Here is a 22,377-nt window from a genome sequence, read left to right on the forward strand (position 1 = left end):
CTTATATTTTGTGTTCTGTTGGTGTATGACATTTTAACTAAGCTTGAGGCATTTAAAAGTTATGTTCTTCAAGACTCTATTGGTACATATCTTTAATTTATAAGCCAAAATAATCTATGTAGCAACTGATTGCTCCTTTTTTATTTATTTTTTTATTTATTTTTTTATTAAGTTTTGATGTCGGTTTTGAGTACTCTCACTCATGACCATCCCTAGGTGGTAGTGTGATGGTTTGGGGATGCTTTCCTGCCTTAGGATCTGGATGACTTGCCATCATTGCCGGATCCCTGAATTCTGCTCTGGATGCAGATCATTCTAATAAGAATGTCGGGTCATCCGTCCGTGTGCTGAAGTCCAGCTGAGTATTGCAGCAAGACCATGATCTAGAACACACAAGCAAGTTTGTCAGAATGGCTGAAAAGTAACTTTTTTTTGTTTTTTTTTCTCTTTTTTTTTTTTGAATTTCCTAGTCAAAGTCCAGATCTAAACCCAGTTAGATGTTGAGGCAGGGCTTGAAACAAGCAGTTAATGCTTGAAAATCCACAAGTGTTGTTGAGTTAGAATTTCTTTATGGCACAGTGGGCCCCCCCCCTAAATCTTTTAAGGGGGGGTGAGAAGGATTACTTTAGGATAGGATAAAGTAATCCTTCTCACCCCCCCCCCTTAAAAGATTTAGATGCACTATTGTAAAGTGGCTGTTCCACTGGATGTCATAAGGTGAATGCACCAATTTGTAAGTCGCTCTGGATAAGAGTGTCTGCTAAATGACTTAAATGTAAATGTCTGTAGATCTCTGAGACAGGATTGTGTCTGCACAGATCTGATGAGGTGTACAAAGAACAGTTTCCTCCATTCTTAAATGGAAGAAGTATGGAACCACCAAGACTCTTCCTAGAGCTGGCCACCCAGCCAAACTGAGCAATTGGAGGTGAAGGGCCTTGGTCAGGGAGGTTCCTCCGTGGAGTTGGGAGAACCTTTTCAGAAGGACAACCAGCTCTGCAGCACTCCACCAATCAGGCCTTTATGGAAGAGTGGCCAGACGGAAACCATTCCTCTGTAAAAGGCACATGACAGCCCGCTTGAAGTTTGTCAAAAGGCACCTAAAGACTCTCAGACCATAAGAAACAAGATTCTCTGGTTTGAAACCAATAACTTTTTGGCCTGAATGCCAAGCGTCACATCTGGAGGAAACCTGGCACCGTCCCTACGGTGAAGCATGGGGGCAGCATTGTGCTGGGGGGCTGCTGCAGGGACTGGGAGGCTAGTCAGGATTGAAGGAAAGATGAACGGAGCAAAGTACAGAGATCCTTGATGAAACCCTGCTGTAAGAGCACTCAGGACCTCAGACTGGGGAGAAGGTTCACCTTCCAATAGGATGACTCTAGGCGCACAGCCAAGACAACGCAGGAGTAGCTTCGGGACAAGTCTCAATGTCCGAGTGGCCCAGCCAGAGCCCAGACTTAAACCTGATCGAACATCTCTGAAGAGACCTGAAAATAGCAATGCAATGACTCTCCCCATTAAACCTGACAGAGCTTGAGATGATCTGCAGAGAGGAATGAGAGGAACTCTCCAAATACAGGTGTGCCAAACTGATATCATCATACCCAAAAAGACTCAAGGCTGTAAACGACGCCAAAGGTGCTCCAAAGTTCTGAGTGAAGATTTTGAGTACCTATGTAAATGTCACATTTTATTTCTATAAATTTGCAAGTTTTCTAAAAACCTGTTTTTTGCTTTGTCATTATGGGCTATTGTGTGTAGATTGCAGACTTTAAAAAAAAATATATATCAATTTCAGAATAAGTCTTTAGCATAACAAAATGTGGAAAAAGTCAAGGGGTCTGAATACTTTCCGAAGGCTGACACATACAGTGCATAAGGTTGACTAAGTGTCAGGATATATGATAGAACCCTGCTTTGCATCTATGCGCACTACTCTCGAGCTCTTAATGGTTGCTAGGCAGCGTAGTTACAGCCCATTGTTAAACCTAGGATAGTATCTTCAACTTGGCTACTACATGCACTGTGTTCTTAACCACAACTGGATGGATCCATAAAGAATGACTGTGACTAAATATCACTGAATGACAAATATTATGATAAAGTAGGCTAATGCAATTGAAGGCATCGTTGTTGCTAGCTGAAACTTGTTATAATACATTTGACGTAATAGCTTACCCGCGCGTGTGGTCAACTATTTCAGCACCTTTTTCGCGCTGCTTTGAGGCAAGCGTGGGGACTCGTCTAGAAAAATCGATTTATAACCAAATGGAGACTGGTTAGGCTGTGGAGGTGTTCGATGAGGTGAGTGCTGCGCATGATCATCTTGTCTGGTTGGCTCATTTGTTAGCACTGATAACTTGCTGGCAAAACTGTTCCTATAGTAGGCTTTGGCTGGGCCTACTAAACGCCTGGTGAGTGAAGAGAAATGATCCACGAATCCTGACACGCTTATGTGACTCGTCTTACTCAATCAGTGTGATTTTTGATTCGCTGAATCTCCAGCTGTATATCTGGTTAATTCTCTATCTGGGCAAGTAAGGGTACGTTTGTGTACATTTGCTCATCTATCACTGATCAGATGCGTCTTAACATGCTTTAATGTAGCCTAAATCAAGTGCGGGTCTATTCATTTTTGCTCGGTCATGTATAGCAGGGGTGTCAAATTCATTCCATGGAGGCCTAGTGTCTGCAGGTTTTGTCTTTTCCTTTTCAGTTAAGCCCTAGACAACAAGGTGTGGGGAGTTCCTTACTAATTAGTGACCTTAATTCATCAAGTACAAGGGAAGAGCAAAGACCTGCATACGCTCGACCCTCCTTGGAATGTGTCTGACACGTGTAGTGTATCAAACTCTCAAAAGCCTGCGGAGGTTGTATAGTATGAACACGGGACATGCATGCTTTTGAAAATAGACATTGCTATTTTCAATCGTTATCATGAAGATGCCAATGTAAGACCCTACGCCTTCTCCCTAACAAAGCGGCGTGAGGGCAAGACAAACTGTTTTTAAATTATTATTATTTTTTAAATCTCTCATTTGTATGACGCCGGTTCCACACGTTGCCTGAAACGCAAGTTGTGTGGGAAAATGTTTATTTTGTATTTTCTGTTATTTCATATGGCCTACTAGAAAATTATACAGTATGTGTGTTGACTGGTCAGGATAGGCTAAATGTGTCTTCTGTTTTTATGAACAAAACAACTATTGAGTTCATGTGTATGGCACAGCCATGTACCCTATAAGCTGCACAGACTAAAAATTCATCTCAATATGCCATTCGAGTCTTTCGAAAAATATTATAAAATGTTATATTTCTTAGGACCTGCCGAAAACAAATGTAATAACGGATTTCATTGTGATGTATATTCAATGGATTGATTCAAATAGACAGACGTACTGCCACTCCTAAACTTGCCGTCATGGGCAAGGGAGATCTAAAAGACTTATCCCGGCAAGAAGGTGGTTAAAATGGCTTGGGGATAGAAGCTGATCAGGAGCCTGGTACCGCTTGCCGTGCGGATTAGAGAGAACAGACTGGCTTTTCCGGGCCTTCCTTTCAAACCGTCCAATATAGAGGTCCTGGATTGCAGGGCGCTTGGCCCCAGTGATGTACTGGGCTGTGCGCACCACCCTCTGTAGCGATTTTGAGGGCAGTACTGTTGCCATACCAAGCAGCCAATCAAGATGCTCTCAATGGTGCAACTTTTTAAGGAATTGTGGGCCTATGCCAGAACTTTTCAACTTCCTGAGGGGGACGAGGTGCTGTCGCGCCTTCACGACTGAGTGTACCTTTTTTTGTTTTTTTAAACATTTTTTTTTTTTTTAAAGTCCTTAGTGATTTGGAAACAGAAGAACTTATCGCTCACAACCTGCTCCACTGCAGCCTCGTGGACGGGGGCGTACTCCCCCCCCTGTTTCCTGTAGTCCACAATTGGCTCCTTGGTCTGACTTTGAGGGAGAAATTGTTGTCCTGGCACTGACCTCCCTGTAGGCTGTCTCATCAACTACAGGAAGTGTTTGGTTACAGACATTGGAGCTAAAGGTGGCACAACCAGTTGAGTGTAAGGGACAATTTACTTTTCGCACAGGCATTGGGTGTTGCATGACCTCTTATTAATGTTGCTAAATAATTATGTTAATGTTCCCTCTGGTTCCATTTATCTACTATTAGGTTTTGGTTTAAGATCTGATAACATTCAGTGTTTAAAAATATATATATTTAAAAAATGTAAATGTATAAATAGAGAATCAGAAAGGTTGCTGTACAGCTGCATTGTTATATAAACTATTTTTTTTCTTTTTCTGGGGTTTAAAAAACCTATTTGGACAGCGGACGCTAGTGTGGTATCCCACATGATCAGTTTGCCTTACCATCTCTTAAGCGGTGGTGGCCATGGAAAAATCTCTGCTGTTATTGAGAAGATATTCCCCTGCTTAGTTAATGACGAGTCCTGCCAAGAGATCCAGTCAAATCAACAGTCCACAGAGCAGTCATTAAGGCATTGAATTATTAGTCTCTATGACCTATGACCTGCCGTCTGTGTAAATTGCTCTATATTCTTGTGTAACTGGCAGTTTTTTGGGGGGGGGTTGATGTGATGGAAGCTTTTTCTTTTCTCCTCCCCCCCCTAAACTGACAAGGTAAGCTCATACTGTCAACTATGATTTGTACCCTTAGAAGTGTCAGTGATACAGTAGCCTGGTACCATACTTTTATGTACTGTAGACTAGACATGCTTGCATGCTATGGTACTTCCTTTTTTTTTGGAGTAGGATCGCTTAAATTAAAACTAGCACTTAAGAACGGATTAAATCCTTGTCCGCTACGCTAACCATCTGAGGGACTAGTATCCTAGAGACCAGTGTTGGGCCACAGCCTAACCAGTGGTTAAGAAACACAATGAACTTGTTTCTCATTCTCAATTATTATTTTTTTTCTTCTTTGTACTAGGGACTGGCAAGCTATGGTCCCTCTTGAGTCAAGTGCTGGCAGCAAGCGGTCTTTTTAATTTTGCATTTTTTTTAAATTCCTTGGTGGGCTGCTTACTGTAGGTAGACTAGAGCTGACAAAATTAGCAGAACCATCTCAGGGATGTGATCTGCAGCATCCCACGGACCGGCGGTTGAGAAACACTGAACTAGATGGAAGACTTAGGCCTAAACACAAAGAGGAGTTGGCTAAAGAACAGACTGCTAGTGATCATCTTTTCTAACAGATTTTATGGCCAGCTAGGTTGAACGATCTCCATTGTGAATACCCGTAATGATACTGTAAGTTGGCCGGGGAATTGCCAGGGACCTCACAATACGATATTGTCACGATACAGTTGACGTAGGAAGTTTACATACTTAGGTCATTAAAACACTTAAAAATATATATATATATTTTTAACCACTCCACAAATTTCTTGTTAACAAACTATAGTTTTATCAAGTCCGTTGGGACATTATCCAACAATTCCTTACAGACCGATTTATTTAAATGATAATTCACTGTATCACAAATCCAGTGCGTCAGAGTTGACTGTGCCTTTAAACAGCTTGGCAAATTCCAGAAAATGATGTCATGGCTTTGAAGCTTCTGATAAGCTAAATGACATAATTTGAGTCAATTGGAGGTGTACCTGTGGATGCATTTCAAAGCCTACCTTCAAACTCAGTGCCTCTTTGCTTGACATCATGGGAAAATCAAAAGAAATCAGCCAAGACCTCAAAATAATTGTAGACCTCCATGTCTGGTTCATCCTTGGGAGCAATTTCCAAACGACTGAAGGTACCACGTTCATCTTTACAAACAATAGTACGCAAGTATAAACACCATGGGACCACGCAGCCGTCATACCGCTCAAGAAGGAGACATCTTCTGTCTCCTAGAGATGCACTTTTTCACCAAAATACATTAAACTCAATCCCAGAACAGAGAAGGTCCTTGTAAAGATGCTGGAGGAAACGGGTACAAAAGTATCTATATCCACAGTAAAACAAGTCCTATATCGTCATACCCTGAAAGGCCTCTCAGCAAAGAAGAAGCCACTGCTCCAAAACCGCCATAAACAAGCCAGACTATGGTTTGCAACTGCACATTGTACTTTTGGGAGAAATGTCCTCTGGTCTGATGAAACAAAAATAGAACTTTGGCCATAATACCACCGTTACGTTTGAAGGAAAAAGGTGGAAGCTTGCAAGCAGTAGAACACCATCCCAACTGTGAAGCGTGGCAGTATCATGTTGTGGGGGTGCTCACAAAATAGATGGCATCATGAGAAGGAAAATTATGTGGATATATTGAAGCAACATCTCAAGACATCAGTCAGGAAGTTAAAGCTTGGTCGCAAATGGGTCTTCCAAATGGACCATGACCCCAAGCTACTTCCAAAGTTGTGGCAAAATGGCTTAAGGACAACAAAGTCAAGGTATTGGAGTGGCCATCACAAAGCCCTGACCTCAATCCTATAGAAAATGTGTGGGCAGAACTGAAAAAGCATGTGCGAACCTGACTCAGTTACGCAAGCTCTGTCAGGAGGAATGAGTGAAAATTCACCCAACTTATTGTAGGAAGCTTGTGGAAGGCTACCCAAAACATTTCACCCAAGTGAAACCATTTTAAAGGCAATACACTCAATTAGTGTTTGGTAGCATGTAAACTTCTGACCCACTGGGAATGTGATGAAAGAAATAAAAGCTTAAATAATTCTCTCCTATTTTTCTGACATTTCACGTTCTTAAAATGGTGGTGATCCTAACTGACCTACGACGAGGAATTTTTACTAGGATTAAATGTCAGGAATTGTGAAACTTAGTTTAAATGTATTTGGCTAAGGTGTATGTAAACTTTTGACTTCAACTGTACAATATGTATTGCAAATCTATTTTCCTTTTTTTTTTTTACATGAAGGCATGTCGATATTGCGATTTGATATTCTATACATGTATTGCTCACTGCATGTCTGCAGCAGAGGGACGAGAGCCATGAGAAAATGAGCTTTGAACATTCACGGAAATAAAAGTGCTGACAACAGCTTGTCTTACCATTTTTAAAAAGAAGATGGAGAACAAGCTGTAGGATGAAAAAGACTGGATTTTTTTTTTTTTTTTTTTTTTTTTTTTTTACCCCGTCATAAGGCTAGAATCATACCATCACAAGACCTTTTCCCCCCCCCCCAAACAACAACCTCCCTCAACTGCCTGAAAAGGGGTTGCCTTCTGCCCTTCTCTAACTGAAAAGGGTTTTGTCTGCTGACAACAGATTGTTTGTTTTGTCTCGCTTCACTGACAGTAGAGGCTTGTGTGAACTCCCATGAGGAAAATAGGTTCGCTTAACAAGATACCTTTCCACCAAGAAATAGGCTACTTCCACATACCAGATTTGTATTGGCATGTGGAAATGGGGCATCTGAGCGCTTGGTTACACGGTTGCCACCTCAACTCTGACACCAGAGAAATATCTGCACTTGCTTGGGCTCGGCTGTACAAGCCAGCCGATTTTTGTAGTTTCTCGTTTACTGCCTTGACTCTCTCAGATGTCTAGACCTCCACTGCCAGGCTTGACGTGAATGAGCGCTTTCATGGGCCATCAAAGCTGCAGTTGTCTCCAAGCCAGGAAAATCCCCCCCAGCTACGGAAATCTGGCCTAAAAAGAGCACTTACAATTTAATTGCTTTAACTCATTCACTTACTGTCATTTCTTCACAAACGCTGCAAGATTCTGATGTTTGTATTGGTCTGTGTTTTGTCATGCATTTGTTTGAAATGGGAGTTCTCTACAGTCATTGAAGCATTTAGTTGATCAGGCTCCTGTACATTTCTAGTTGTTTTGTAAAGTTAGCACATGGGTCCCTCAACACGATATGCTCGACATTTCATGAATGTCTATGCGTGTCTTTTAATAGAAACTGAGCGTATCTCTCATCTTGCGCCTCCTCAACTAATCACACACTTGTATTCACTCCTAGCTGTATATGTAGTACGGGTAAACAAATAATGCATGTGCGGCGTGAGCGAGAATTTGTGTCACACTCCTAATTATCCACCAGGAAACACAGGGCAAAGCTAAAGTTGGGGGGGAATTTTTTTTTTTAACAGCTACAACCTAGATCGCCTCCTTGTCATACTCCATTGATTTTTGCAATCCAGCGCTATTGAGGCAGAACAATACAAGGCGTCTACCTCTCAGGCTGGCGACAGCCAATCTCAATTACCCCTTTGCCTAGACTTTGGCTCGGGGGGCTAACAAGAATGAATAGCCGCGGAGTATATGATGGATGTATGAGCTGCCTGGAGAAACACTAATCGCCCCTGTTTTTTTTTCTTCATATATGACAAACTGTCATATTTGCGGGTTTCCTCGCCGAGTATGACTGATTTGAAAATTTGAATTAAACGTGAAATTGTAGTAAATGGCCTATTGCGATCTCGGCCGGTGTTTTTAGAATGTGTTCAGAATAATAGGTGTCGGTTTAGTGTTTTTTAAGACTGTTGCCGCCAAAGGTCATTAATTAGCTGGAATTATATGGAGACGAGGGGGAACCAACGGAAATGGGAACTGAATGGAAGCGCACTGTGTGGCCAGAGTGATTATTCTTTTAAGAGCGGGCCTTTTTTGTCCAGTAATTAAATTACCTCAGTCGACCATTAGCTAAAGTGTCTGGCGCCCTCTGCTCCGATACAGTGGGTTTCTACCCAAAAGCTTGTTCAACACCGTGGACTACAACAAGGCTGTAACTCATGCTTTGTTTTTGGTACTGAACACCATACATACCCTTAACTTTTGAGGCCTGTCTTTTAAATTAAGCTCATTATGCGTTAGTGCTAGGGAGAGCTGATCTTGATTGTTGTTAGAGGGTGAGTAGTCTCCGATATTAGGACATGCCATGGGAATAGGCTCAGGCCTGTGGTAGGTAACTAGATTTAGATTCAGCCCGCGGACCATTTTTATTCAGAGCGGCGGGTGAGCCGAACATAATTTGAAAAATGTGCACACTGCAAATTGATCCACAACTAAAAGCCCAAAAATAAATTGTGTTTTGAAAATAACAATAATTTAATGCTTTTGATTACATTGTGACACGGTCACATACAGTGCCGTCAGAGAGTGTTTGCACCCCTTGGCTTTTGCCACATTTTTGTTGTGTTACAGCGTGATTAAAATGAGGTTGCCACTGGCCTACACATAATACTCATAATGTCAAAGTGTAATTATGTTTTTACAATTTTTCTCCGATTCTACTGAACAAGAATATAAACGCAACATGTGAAGTGTTGGTTTCAAGTGCTGAAATAGAAGATCCCAGAAATGTACCACACTCACAAATCTTATTAATCTCATTTTGTGCACAAATTTGTTTTATCTCTGTTATTGAGCATTTCTCCCTTGCCAAGATAATCCATCCCTCTGCCTGGTGTGGCATATCAAGAAGCTGATTAAACAGCATGAGCATTACACAGGTGCAATTTGTGCTGGGCACAATAAAAAGCCACTACTAAAATGTGCGGTTTTGTCACGAAACACAATGCCACAGATGTTTTGAGGGAGTGTGCAGTTGGCATGCTGACTGTAAGAATGCCCACCAGAGTTGTTGCCAGAGAATTTAATGTTAGTTTATTGTAGAGAAATTGTCTCCAATGTCGTTTTTAGAGAATTTGGCAGTACGTCCAACCAGCTTCACAACCGTAGACCACGTGTAACCACGCCAGCCCAGGACCTCCACATATGGCTTCTTCACCTGCGGGATCATGAGACCAGCCACCCGGACAGCTGATGAAACTGAAGAGTGTTTGTCTGTAATAAAGCCCTTTTGTTTGGGAAAAACTCATTCTGATTGGCTGGACCTGGCTCTCCAATGGGTGGGCTTATGCCCAGTCATGTAAAATCCATAGATTAGGGCCAAATGACTTTATTTCAATTGACTGATTTCCTTTTTATATGAACTGTAACTCAGTAAAATCTTTGAAATGGTTGCCTTTTGTTTTTGTACAGTATAATTACAAATTAACACTGTAGTATCTTCAGTCAAATATTCAACCCCTTTGTTATGGTAAGCCCAAATACATTTGTGAAGAAAAATTGTCATAAGTAGCATGGACTCAGTCAATTTGCAATAATAGTGTTTTTTTGTTTTTTTTAACAACAAATTGAATAACAATCTCTGTACCCCACACATACATATCCCTCAGTTGAGCAGTACATTTCAAACAGATTCAACCACAAAGAACAGGGAGTTTTTCCAATGCCTCACAAAGAAAGGGCACCTATTGGTAAAAAATGTGACATTGACTATCCCTTTGAGCATGGTGAAGTTAATAATTACACTTTGGATGGTGTATCAATACTCCCAGTCACTACAAAGATATGAAGGATGACTAACTTCACTGCCAGAGAGGAAGGATACCACTCCGGGATTTCACCACGAGGCCAATGGTGACTTTACAACCGTTACAGAAAACTGAGGATGTGTCAACCACATTGTAGTTACTCCATAAAACGAACACCGTTGAGAGAGCAAAAAGAAAGCAGCCTGTACAGAATTTAAAAAAAATACCCAAACATTCATCTTGTTTGCAATAAGGCACTAAAGTAAAACTGCAAGAAATTAGCTTCATGACCCGAATACAAATCATTATGTTTGGAGCAAATCCAACACATCACTGAGTACTACTCTTTTGTATTTTCAAGCGTGGTGGTGGCTGCGTCATGTTATGGGTATGCTTGTCATCGGCAAGGACTTGGGAGTTTTTCAAGATACAAAAATAAACCGAATGGAGCTAAGCACAGGCAAAATCCTAGAGAGAAACCGGGTTAAGTCTGCTTTCCAACAGACACTGGGAGATGAATTCAGCAGGACAATAACCTAGAACACAAGGCCAAATATGCACTGGAGTTGCTTACCAAGACACCATTGAATGTTCCTCAGTCGCCTAGTTACATTTTTGACTTAAATGGTCTTGAAAATGGCTGTCCAGCAAGGATCAACAACCAACTTCACAGCACTTAAATTGACAAATTATAATGTGCAAATATTGTACATTCCAGGTGTGCAAAGCTCTTCGAGACTTACCCAGAAAGACAGCTGTAATTGCTACCAAAGGTGATTCTAACATGAATTGACTGGTGGGAATACTTATATATTTCTGCATTTTCAATAAAATTGCAAAAATGTCTAAACCATGTTTTCACATTGTTGTCATTATGGAGTGTTGTGTATAGGTGGGTGAGAAAATCAAATACATTTTGAATTTAGGCTGTAACACACAATGTGGAATAAATCAAGGGGTATGAATAGTTTCTGAAGGCACTGTCATTTTATTTTTCTGAGGGGGTTGAATTCCTGTGCGTTTACCCCCCCAAAAAAATTATAAAATAAATTGACAACTTTAGAGGTCCCAAAAATGTCAATCTGGATGGTTTTGGCCCGCGGGCTGCTTTTTGTTGACACCTGTTCTAGGCCTAGAGATCTGGGTTCAAATCCGAGTGAGAGTGCTGATCTAGGATCAGCTACCCAACTGTCCATATAATCACACAGATTTTGATCCACGAGGCTAAACTGATCTTAGATCAGCACGCCTTTTGTGGATACAGGCCCTGATTTATGAACTTGTAACGGTCCGATAACAGCTCTTTTATGGCTATGTGCTTTAGGTGGGGTGTGTGTGTGTGTCACTTAGCTATTTTGGGTGTTACTCATGACCATATTTATCGATGGTCATGATGACAGACGACCATAGACAGCCACCTGTCACAGCCCAGTATCGTGGCTAGCACCAGTTGTTAGCGAGGTTGGTTAGCGCTAGCTTTGATCGGTGGGATATAAGCAGATGTCTGGGGGGGGGGGGGGGAGCAGAGTGATCACAGATTACCTCTTAATTTCCCCTCTACCAGGTGCCAGCGTGTCTACATGGATAGGCATGACCTGGGCTCGACTTGGCTCTGCGTTCCCACGAGTATTAGGTGCTGGAGTGTTTTTGTGTTCCAGCACTGATCTGAGCCATTGTCACCACCCAGTCAATCTGAGACTGATTTCACACAGAAGCCTATTTTTGTTTTAGTCACACAATTGTTTTTATAGTAGGTGCTGAAGTCTCTTTTTAAAGGGATAGTTTACCTAAATAGAAAGTGTGCTATGGACCCGTAGAGTTAAAAAATGTATATAAAAAAATATATATTTTGCTACTGGTCATTTCCTTGTGAAATGACCCATGGGCACCAATGTGACGTTTTATAGGAGCATATACAATTGGGTGTTAAATGAAATCGAAGAGTCCACATTTTTGAGGAATTAAGGTGCATATACATGTCCTACAAATTAGGAAATAAGGAAAGGCTTTGATTTATTTTCAAAGAAAACATCTACCAGAAAGTCCTAAACTGTATTAGAAATACATCAATAGACAATGTTGAAGTGAAGACCCCTGCCCACGTCTTTTAGATATTTTCTCATTTCATTCGGGAGGATAATGAAAGGTAGACCCTCCCTATCTGTTAGTTAGTGTTTTAACTGATATTCATTTTGAATGAAGTGATTAACACTTGAAATTCTGTCACCAAATTGGTAACAGAATTTGTAACAGAATTTCTGCAATTAAATATGATACAATGGGGAAATCGTAGTCACAAACCACAGTTGGGTCACCTGCTACGGTCTTCCCTTCCACTGGCGTACTGTTATGCTCAGCTCATGGCTGTTTTCTTTCTGTTGTCTGGTGGTCTCCTCACCCACTGAGCACAAGACATCTGTGGACGTTGACATTTTATCATTCTACCCTGGCCTTGATTTCAACGTCCAGACGTCTGGACCGGTCTTCATTTGTTTGGCCTAAACGTAGACGTCAATGATTGGTTCAGATTTGGGCCGGACCAAATCTGAACCAATCATAGGCTTCTTTGTTGCACACGTTTGGACAGCACAGTAGAGTAAAGAAAGGTAGAGTATAGTTGAATAGAGTAAAGTACACAGAGCACACTAGAGTTGAGTACACTATACTGCCCTACCAAGCAAAAAGGCAGTAACTGCTCATAGCGTGGAACTGAGAAAAATGGCTTTTTATATACCTTGGTTTCACAGTAACTTTATGCAGTTACTGCTAACATTCCAAAACACAATACAATAGAGGCAGTATATTTGTCCACATGATTAAGCATGTATTTAATGTAGCAAAAAGGACTCGTTCATTTTCGACCAAATGAGCAGTTACTGCCTTTTTTTGCTTGGCCGGGCAGTATAATGTACTGAATTATACTCTGACTGTACTGTACAGTTTTGTGCTATATTGTACTCTACCGAGCTCTACTTTGATGTACAAACTTGTGAAACATAGACGTACGTCTAGGATTGGGCAGCAAGGAGCCGTTAGAGCGTTGGGCCAGTAACTGAAAGGTTCAGATTTGATCCGATGCGGACCAACCGAATTTGGCCTTGTTTGTTGATGGAGCTCATTTTAAAATAGCAAGTGTGTGTGTAATAATACCCAAATATGCAAAGGAGGATTTAGCATATTTCTACTTTTTTTTCTTTTTTTTTTTTTTTCTAGCAAATTTAGGACACATCACCCTGAAGAGAATGACATTCATATCCAGAATTATGCATTTCTGTCTAGTACAGATCAGGGCCCGAAAGATGAAATTCAATTAAAACAATTATTCTACCGCGTGTAAATTCACTTCACTTACTGTGGTTCAATAACCAAAATATATATATTTTTTTAAACTCAAGGTGTCACATCATATCCGATACACCATTCTTTCTGCAGACATCTGTGAATCTTTAATTTTGAGCATACATTTTTTAAGTGAAAAACTATTCTATAATATAGTGGACTAACCCTTTAACTCCTCTTCTTCTGGGCAGAGCGGGCCATCGCCAGGCACGAGGTGCACGAGATCGAGGAGAGGCACACGCAGGAAGGCCTGCGGGAGCGGGAGGCCCCCTCGGCGGCCGGCAGTGAGGACGTGGTGGTCATCTACAACCGTGTGCCCAAGACGGCCAGCACCTCCTTCACCAACATCGCCTACGACCTGTGTGGCAAGAACCGTTACCACGTGCTGCACATCAACACCACCAAGAACAACCCGGTCATGTCCATGCAGGACCAGGTGAGCGAGTGAGGCCAGAAGGGTCAAGGGTTTAACGTCCCTCTATATGTAGCTGATTGGAGGAAAATATTACATACAGTGGATGCTGATGGAGGGAGAGCTCAGAGGATTAGCTCTTTGTAGTGGCTGGAATGAATATAAAGGCTCCACACACATGGTTTCTTCCATGATCCATTCCAACCGTTGCAATGAGGCCATACGCCGATTTCTTTTTTTTTAAAGTGACACCAGCTGCCACTCGTCGCCCACTGTTTACATGCTGCCAGAATTTGAATGTAGCAATGTTTTGACCTCTGTGGAAGAGTGAGAGAGAGATATAGAGTGACTCTATACCTCTCTCTCACTCTTCCAGAGGTCAAAACATTGCTACATTATAATTCTGGCAGCATGTAAACAGTGGGCGACGAGTGGCAGCTGGTGTCACTTTAAAAATCGGCAAGAGTGAATGCGAGGGGAGAGTGGAAGCGAGGGAGGGAGAGATTGAGGAGGGGATAGGCACATGTCATGTATTAATTGCCGTTGTCCACCTGCTCAGGTGCGGTTTGTGAAGAACGTGACAGAGTGGGGGGAGATGAAGCCGGCGTTCTACCACGGCCACGTCTCCTTCCTGGACTTTACAAAGTGAGAACCCCTCACTACAGCACACACATCCTACCAGATAGACTTTTGCTGCGGTCTCCCCCTTGTGGCCTTATAGAATACCACACCACTATTGCGCAACATTCAGACCGTCACAGATTATAGAGTTGCGTTCTATCGAAGGGATGCGGCTTTAAATCATATGAAAAGGGCAAGTTGAAGGCAACACTGTCCTATTGAACAGGGCCTAGATTTTGCAACTTGTGACGTGTTCATAGGTCATTTTAGACATGCAATTTCTAGCATCTCTCGATGCTCGACGGAAGTCCTTATGCATGACAACACCATCTCCTATTGAACAGGCCCGCGATATTAAGACATTGTCTGTTCATAGGTCATCTTAGACAATATATGTGTAAAAGTCGGGTGGGACGTCACAATACAGTTGTATTCTTAACACGAGCTCTTTGTTTTGACGCAGGTTTGGAGTAAAGAAGAAGCCCGTCTACATCAATGTGATCCGCGACCCCATCGAGCGCCTGGTGTCCTACTACTACTTCCTGCGTTTTGGGGATGACTACCGGCCCGGCCTGCGGCGCCGGAAACAGGGGGATAAGAAGGTCAGTCCCACAGTACATCTTTGCGTGCGCGGGGAGAACAGCGAATGACCTACTGCCATTGTGTTTTTGCCCCCCCCTGCCTACTGCTCGATGCACCCCCCCCTCCACTTCGTTCACAAAACAAAAACGATAACAAAGGGACAGTAAGGACTGTTTCCGCCTAATGCGGATTCCGTCTTTTTAAGGTTCACCTTAGAATTATTGTATTTAGTAGCAGTAATATATATACACAATGTATTTGAACCGTAAAACACGCTTCCATAGGTAATGCTACATTTTACATTTTTCGTTGATGTGATTCAGACCTTTGATGAGTGCGTGTCGGCGGGTGGGTCCGACTGCGCCCGGAAAAGCTGTGGCTGCAGATCCCCTTTTTCTGTGGTCACTACTCCGAATGCTGGTATGTACCCCTCCTTACGTGGCATCCATACCCTGCATTCTCAACCCATAACACATTTCTTAATGGGCTGGGATATGGACAGTTCAACCCCTTTAACATCCATTTAAACTTACCTCCATTATACCTGCCAGGGTGGCCTAGTGGTTAGAGCGTTGGACTATTAACTGGAAGGTTGCGAGTTCAAATCCCCGAGCTGACAAGGTACAAATCTGTCGCTCTGCCCCTGAACAAGGCAGTTAACCCACTGTTCCTAGGCCGTCATTGAAAATAAGAATTTGTTCTTAACTGACTTGCCTAGTTAAATAAAGGTCAAATAAATAAATACATGCTTTTCCTCTCTTGTGATCTGTATCATTTTACCCCCCTCTCTTTCTGCCCCATGTCGAGAATGCGAGACTAGCCAATTTGCTTGATTGTAAAACGCAGTTTATTGATGTTTGGTATTTGTTTTCCCATACTTGTGCTGTGTACGGCAGCTCAGAGCTGCCAATGTGTCCAACGTGAAATCATCCTATACGTAAATGTGAACATCTCGGGTACAGCCGGGGTTAAAACGGGCCGTCTAAATACATTTTATAGACCGTCGATCCATTTCCCCCCATAGGAACGTGGGCAGCCACTGGGCCTTGGAGCAGGCCAAGTATAACCTGGTCAATGAGTACCTGCTGGTGGGGGTGACTGAGGAGCTGGAGGACTTTGTGATGATGCTTGAGGCGGCGCTGCCGCGCTTCTTCAGGGGCGCCACTGAGCTCTACAAAACGGGTACGCTACCAATGCCTACTTCCTACTGAGAGGACGTTTTAGAATAGGACTTTATTCAGGACTATTTATCACAAAGGTGAGATTGATTTAAGTCTTTTTCCAGCTTTTTAAATGTATTTTAGTGTCAGTAGAATGACGACATACTGGCTTTTGAATGTGTTGTACAGTTTTTGTCACAGGAGAGGTGATTTTAAGTGTGTAAACAAAACCCCATTTTCACCTGTCGCTGCTCTGTGAGAGACCAATTCTCACTTTTTTTTTCACAGCTCTAACAGCTCATTATATTGGACAATTTCTACATACCATCTTTAACTAAAAAACTATACGTCCCTTACCCAACAGGGAAGAAATCCCACCTGAGGAAGACGAGTGAGAAGAAGCCGCCCACCAAGGAATCCAGCGCCAAGCTGCAGCAGTCGGCCATCTGGAAGATGGAAAATGAGTTCTACGAGTTTGCCCTGGAGCAGTTCCAGTTTGTCCGGGCTCACGCCGTCCGGGAGAAGGACGGGGAACTCTACCTGCTGGCTCAGAACTTCTTCTACGAGAAGATCTACCCCAAAAACTAACTAGCGCACATGAAAGATGGACCATTCCTCTAGGCTTCATGCCGTAGTCACACACACTGGGGAGAGGACAGAGGAGAGGAGGAAAACCTAAGATCATCAGTGGAACTGTGGAACTGTCTGTGTTAGACGTCGTTAGCAGTTTCTGAATGTCGCCCGCTTCACTGACTCCTCCGCCTCCTTAGTAGCCGACAGAACCAGGAAGCTGCCTCTTCCTGGTGCGAGAGCCAATAGGGCATTTTCCCACCAGCATCTAAGTTCCAGGACTACCTTTCTCCTTCCAGGTGAAAGTTCACAGGAGTGATTTGCTTGACAGACACATGGCAGGAGATGAGTCTACTTGGCAGCTGGCCATGTCCTTTTACTTCTGGTCACATGATTTGTATTTTCCGTCCAGAGGGCAGGTTTGTATTGGCTTGTTCTGTTTGTTTGCGTTTTATTTGTATTTTCATTCTACTTTACTGTCATCGTCTATGGGAACATTGTCGCCCCACTTTTTGTGCTGTAACCGTCTAAAATTAAAAGTCGATGTTATCTTGTAGTTTATCTATATGAATTGAAGACTTTTTTTTTACAAAATCTAAAGTCTGTGGCCTCCATAGACTTGGGTGACTGATACACCCTGTTCACGACTGTGGTACTACTATTCAGTGTTTTATACTGTACTTATTTACTTGTTTTCAGACTCTTTGACCCAGTTGGATTATTGCTAGGTGGAATGTGAAGTGTTTACACATGATGTAATTAAACTATGGAAGAAGACAATTCAGCTGCTGTACATATTACTAATTTCAATACATCTAACTCAAACGGTTATTTTATTTTAAGAGGACTTCAGATTTGGTTAATGAGCGAGCCATTTGTACATTTTTCTCTCAGCTTTTGTTATTTTCTCTACATTGGCGAGAGACCATTTCATTTGAGTGCTTTTAATGTCAATATATCATATCATATGTTTGCCATCATTGGGCCACTATTGAACCCAAAGTGCCCCCAAATCCATTGTTTTGCTGCTGTAACTCATTGACTTGTTGCATTTCTCCAAACCAAGGGTGACGTTGAACATTTTTTATTCATGACAGATTATTTTTTAAATCCCAGATTATTTTCATTTCTTTATATTCCCCTTAGGATCATAAATTGCAATCCATTTTCATTGATGTGTCTATAGGTATCATGTAAGACTAACTTTACCTAACCCATGCGGGCACTGCTAACTGCTGGTGCTGCTAATGCCAGTTCCTGTTCTTCTATTGATGGCCTACCAACACAGACACTGATCAGATCATCTCTGTGACTCAGCCCAGCCACAGTGACTGCAGTGCCGGAGCTCTAGAACAGCCCTTAATTAATCAAGCCCTAGCCCAGACTTTGACACCGCAGAAGTACAAAAAATAAACTTTTTTTTTTTTTTTCCCCACAGGAGATTCTCTTTTATATTCCACTGAGGTAAATTGTGATGTTGGGATGGTAGGCAGTGAACGAAACATGGCTTGTGTTCTCATGTTATAAAAGGGGCACTTCACCATGTGACATCATCAGGAGTCATTCTCTGTCATCTTTTTGTAGAAACATGCTGATTTCACAGACACTGAGGCGGTGAATAAGAACACTGGATAAAAGCGTCTGCTAAATAGCATGCAGTTGAAGTCGGAAGTTTACATACACTTAGGTTGGAGTCATTAAAACTGGTTTACATACACTTAGTTTGGAGTCATTAAAACTTGGTTTTCAACCACTCCACAAATTTCTTGTTAACAAACTATATTTTTGGCAAGTTGGTTAGGACATCAACTTTGTGCATGACACAAGAAACTTTCCAACAATTGTTTACAGATTATTTCACTTATAATTCACTGTATCACAATTCCAGTGGGTCAGAAGTTTACATACACTAAGTTGACTGTGCTTTTAAACAGCTTGGAAAATTTCTGAAAATTGTCATGGCTTTAGAAGCTTCTGATAATTGACATCATCTGAGGCAATTGGAGGTGTACCTGTGGATGTATTTCAAGGCCCACCTACAAACTCAGTGCCTCTTTGCTTGACATCATTTGAAAATCAAAAGAAATCAGCCAAGACCTTAGAAAATAAATTGTAGACCTCCACAAGTCTGGTTCATCCTTGGGAGAAATTTCCAAACGCCTGAAGGTACCACGTTCATCTGTACAAACAATACTACGCAAGTATAAACACCAGTATGCAAGTATAAATACCATGGGACAACGTAGCCGTCATACCGCTCAGGAAGGAGACGCATTCTGTCTCCTAGAGATTAACATGCTTTGGTGCGAAAAGTGCAAATCAATCCCAGAACAACAGCAAAGGACCTTGTGAAGATGCTTGAGTAAACCGGTACAAAAGTATCTAAATCCACAGTAAAACGAGTCCTATATCGACATAACCTGAAAGGCCGCTCAGCAAGGAAGAAGCTACTGCTCCAAAACCACCATAAAAAAGCCAGATCATGGTTTGCAACAGCACATGGGGACAAAGATCATACTTTTTTGGAGAAATGTCCTCTGGTCTGATGAAACAGAAATAGAACTGTTTGCCCATAATGACCATCGTTATGTTTGGAGGAAAAGGGGGAGGCTTGTAAGCCGATGAACACCATCCCAACCATGAAGCACAGGGGTGGCAGCATCATGTTGTGGGGGTGCTTTGCTGCAGGAGGGACTGGTGCACTTCACAAAATAGATGGCATCATGAGGATGGAAAATGATGTGGATATATTGAAGCAACATCTTAAGAAATCAGTCAGGAAGTTAAAGATTGGTTGAAAATGGGTCTTCCAAATGGACAATGACCCCAAGAATACTTCCAAAGTTGTGGCAAAATGGCTTAAGGACAACAAAGTCGAGGTATTGGAGTGGCCATCACAAAGCCCTGACCTCAATCCTATAGAAAATGTGTGGGCAGAACTGAAAAAGCATGTGCGAGCAAGGAGTCCTACCAACCTGACTCAGTCACACCAGCTCTTGTCAGGAGGAATGGGCCAAAATTCACCCAACTTATTGTGGCAAGCTTGTGGAAGGCTACCCAAAACTTTGACCCAAGTTAAACAATTTAACGGCAATGCTACGAAATACTAATTGAGAGTATGTAAACTTCTGACCCACTGGGAATTTGATGAAAGAAATAAAAGCTGAAATAAATAATTATCTACTATTATTCTTACATTTCACATTAAAATAAAGTGGTGATCCTAACTGACCTAAGACAGGGCATTTTGAAAAGTCAAGTCAGGAATTGTGTAAAACTGAGTTTAAATGTATTTGGCTAAGGTGTATGTAATCTTCCGACTTCAACTGTATATACTGTATAATGAATGTGAGGTTCAAGTGGTGAAGTGCCCCTTTAAGGTCTATGTTATACAGAGGCTACTCCTCTAGTTTTGGTCACTCAGCCTATTTTCCCTTCCTCCCTAACCAACCCGAATCACTGCAAAGACAGGCTCTCTCTCTCTCTCTCTCTCTCTCTCTCTCTCTCTCTCTCTCTGTGTAGTATCTGTTGGAATGTTAACCTCACCATGTTTTTGTTGTCGTCTAAAAAAGAAAATGAATTGCCCATTACTGCATGCTTTTTATGTAATTATTTGTTAGTACATTGATCGACATTGAAAATGTTGGCTGCTGTTCTCTCTGTACTATAGAGGGAGCTCATTGGCTAATTTGTGTCTTCACCCGCCTGGAGTGGAGACATCTATGGGTGACATTATCCAGCCCATGGTGATGTGTGTGTCATGGAAACAGCCAATTAAAAGAGATGGATCAGGCTAGGTGATACCTCTTCCTGAAAAAGCAGATTGAGACCAAATGACATAAGGGGGTTCCAAACTGAGGAAAAGAATGGCAACAAGTACACATCAACTTCTCTGTTTGAAGAAAAAGGTAAGTCGCAGTCCCAGGGCTGCCTGGTGCACACTGTCTCACCAAGCTTTACCCAGCCAGGCCTAGGTAATCTCATGCTCGTCATCAGTTACTGAACCAATCTCCTATTAATCCCGTCAACTTCCTGGACTTGTCACTGTGACCCTATAAAAAGGGTTTCCCTGACCCTCTGTCCAAGCCCTCCCAGACTGATCTGAGACCTACTTCATGAGATTGGATCTCTTCATCTGTAAGATGACCAAACTGATCCAGGACCCGTAATGAAGGCTATATAGTGTAACAACTTTCTTATGCACTGGTGATGGTACAGAAGCAGGAAACCAACGGTGTTGGGGAAGCTACTCTTAAAATATAGTTTACCGAGCTACCAATTACGTTACACTGGAAGAAGTTAATCTACACTAACTGCTACCCTTAATAAGAAATATATAGTTTACGTAAATAAAGTTACTTTGAAAAAGTAGTTCACTACATCCAAACTACTTTGTGAAAAATGAAATCTGAAATCTCACAGACTACAAATTGCAAGACAGATCACTCTGGGGTCAAATGTTAACAGTGTGTAATTTAGCCTGTTAAACACAAAAACAATGTTTCAAGTGAGAATTAATCATTATTGCCTAACTCACCCATATTTTATTTTACTTAAGCAAAAAAAGTTGCCTAATCTGTAGTTCCAGTAGTTAGCTACACCGCTTCATGGCAAAACAAGTACTGAAAACACTACCAAGATTTGATGTAGTTAAATTACTCAAAATATATGTAAACTCCGCAAGAAAATAAACATCCCCTCACTGTCAACTGCGTTTATTTTCACCAAACTTAACATGTGTAAATATTTGTATGAACATAACAAGATTCAACAACTGAGACACAAACTGAACAAGTTCCACAGACATGTGACTAACAGAAATTGAATAATATGTCCCTGAACAAAGGGGGGATCAAAATCAAAAGTAACAGTCGGTATCTGGTGTGGCCACCAGCTGCATTAAGTACTGCAGTGCATCTCCTCCTCATGGACTGCACCAGATTTGCCAGTTCTTGCTGTGAGATGTTAGCCCACTCTCCCTCCAAAGCACCTGCAAGTTCCCGGACATTTCTGGGGGGAAATGCCCTCACCCGCCGATCCAACGTGCTCAATGGGATTGAGATGCGGGCTCTTCGCTGGCCATGGCAGAACACTGACATTCCTGTCTTGCAGAAAATCACACAGAGAACAAGCAGTATAGCTGGTGGCATTGTCATGCTGGAGGGTAATGTCAGGATGAGCCTGCAGGAAGGGTACCATATGAGGGAGGAGGATGTTTTCCCTGTAAAGCACAGCGTTGAGTTTGCCCGCAATGACAACAAGCTCAGTCCGATGATGCTGTGACACACAGCCCCAGACCATGACGGACCCTCCACCTCCAAATCGATCCCACTCTAGAGTACAGGCCTCAGTGTAACGCTCATTCCTTCGACGATAA

At 42.1% G+C, this 22,377-nt stretch overlaps 1 pseudogene; it reads left to right on the top strand.

Moving 5' to 3' along the window:
* Window positions 1-17,782, top strand: part of LOC118402375 (heparan sulfate 2-O-sulfotransferase 1-like) — a 29,203-nt pseudogene extending 11,421 nt beyond the window's left edge.
* The last annotated feature ends 4,595 nt before the right edge of the window (window positions 17,783-22,377 follow it).

The sequence above is a fragment of the Oncorhynchus keta genome, chromosome 23 (genome assembly GCF_023373465.1).
Source record: "Oncorhynchus keta strain PuntledgeMale-10-30-2019 chromosome 23, Oket_V2, whole genome shotgun sequence".
Lineage (NCBI taxonomy): Eukaryota > Metazoa > Chordata > Actinopteri > Salmoniformes > Salmonidae > Oncorhynchus > Oncorhynchus keta.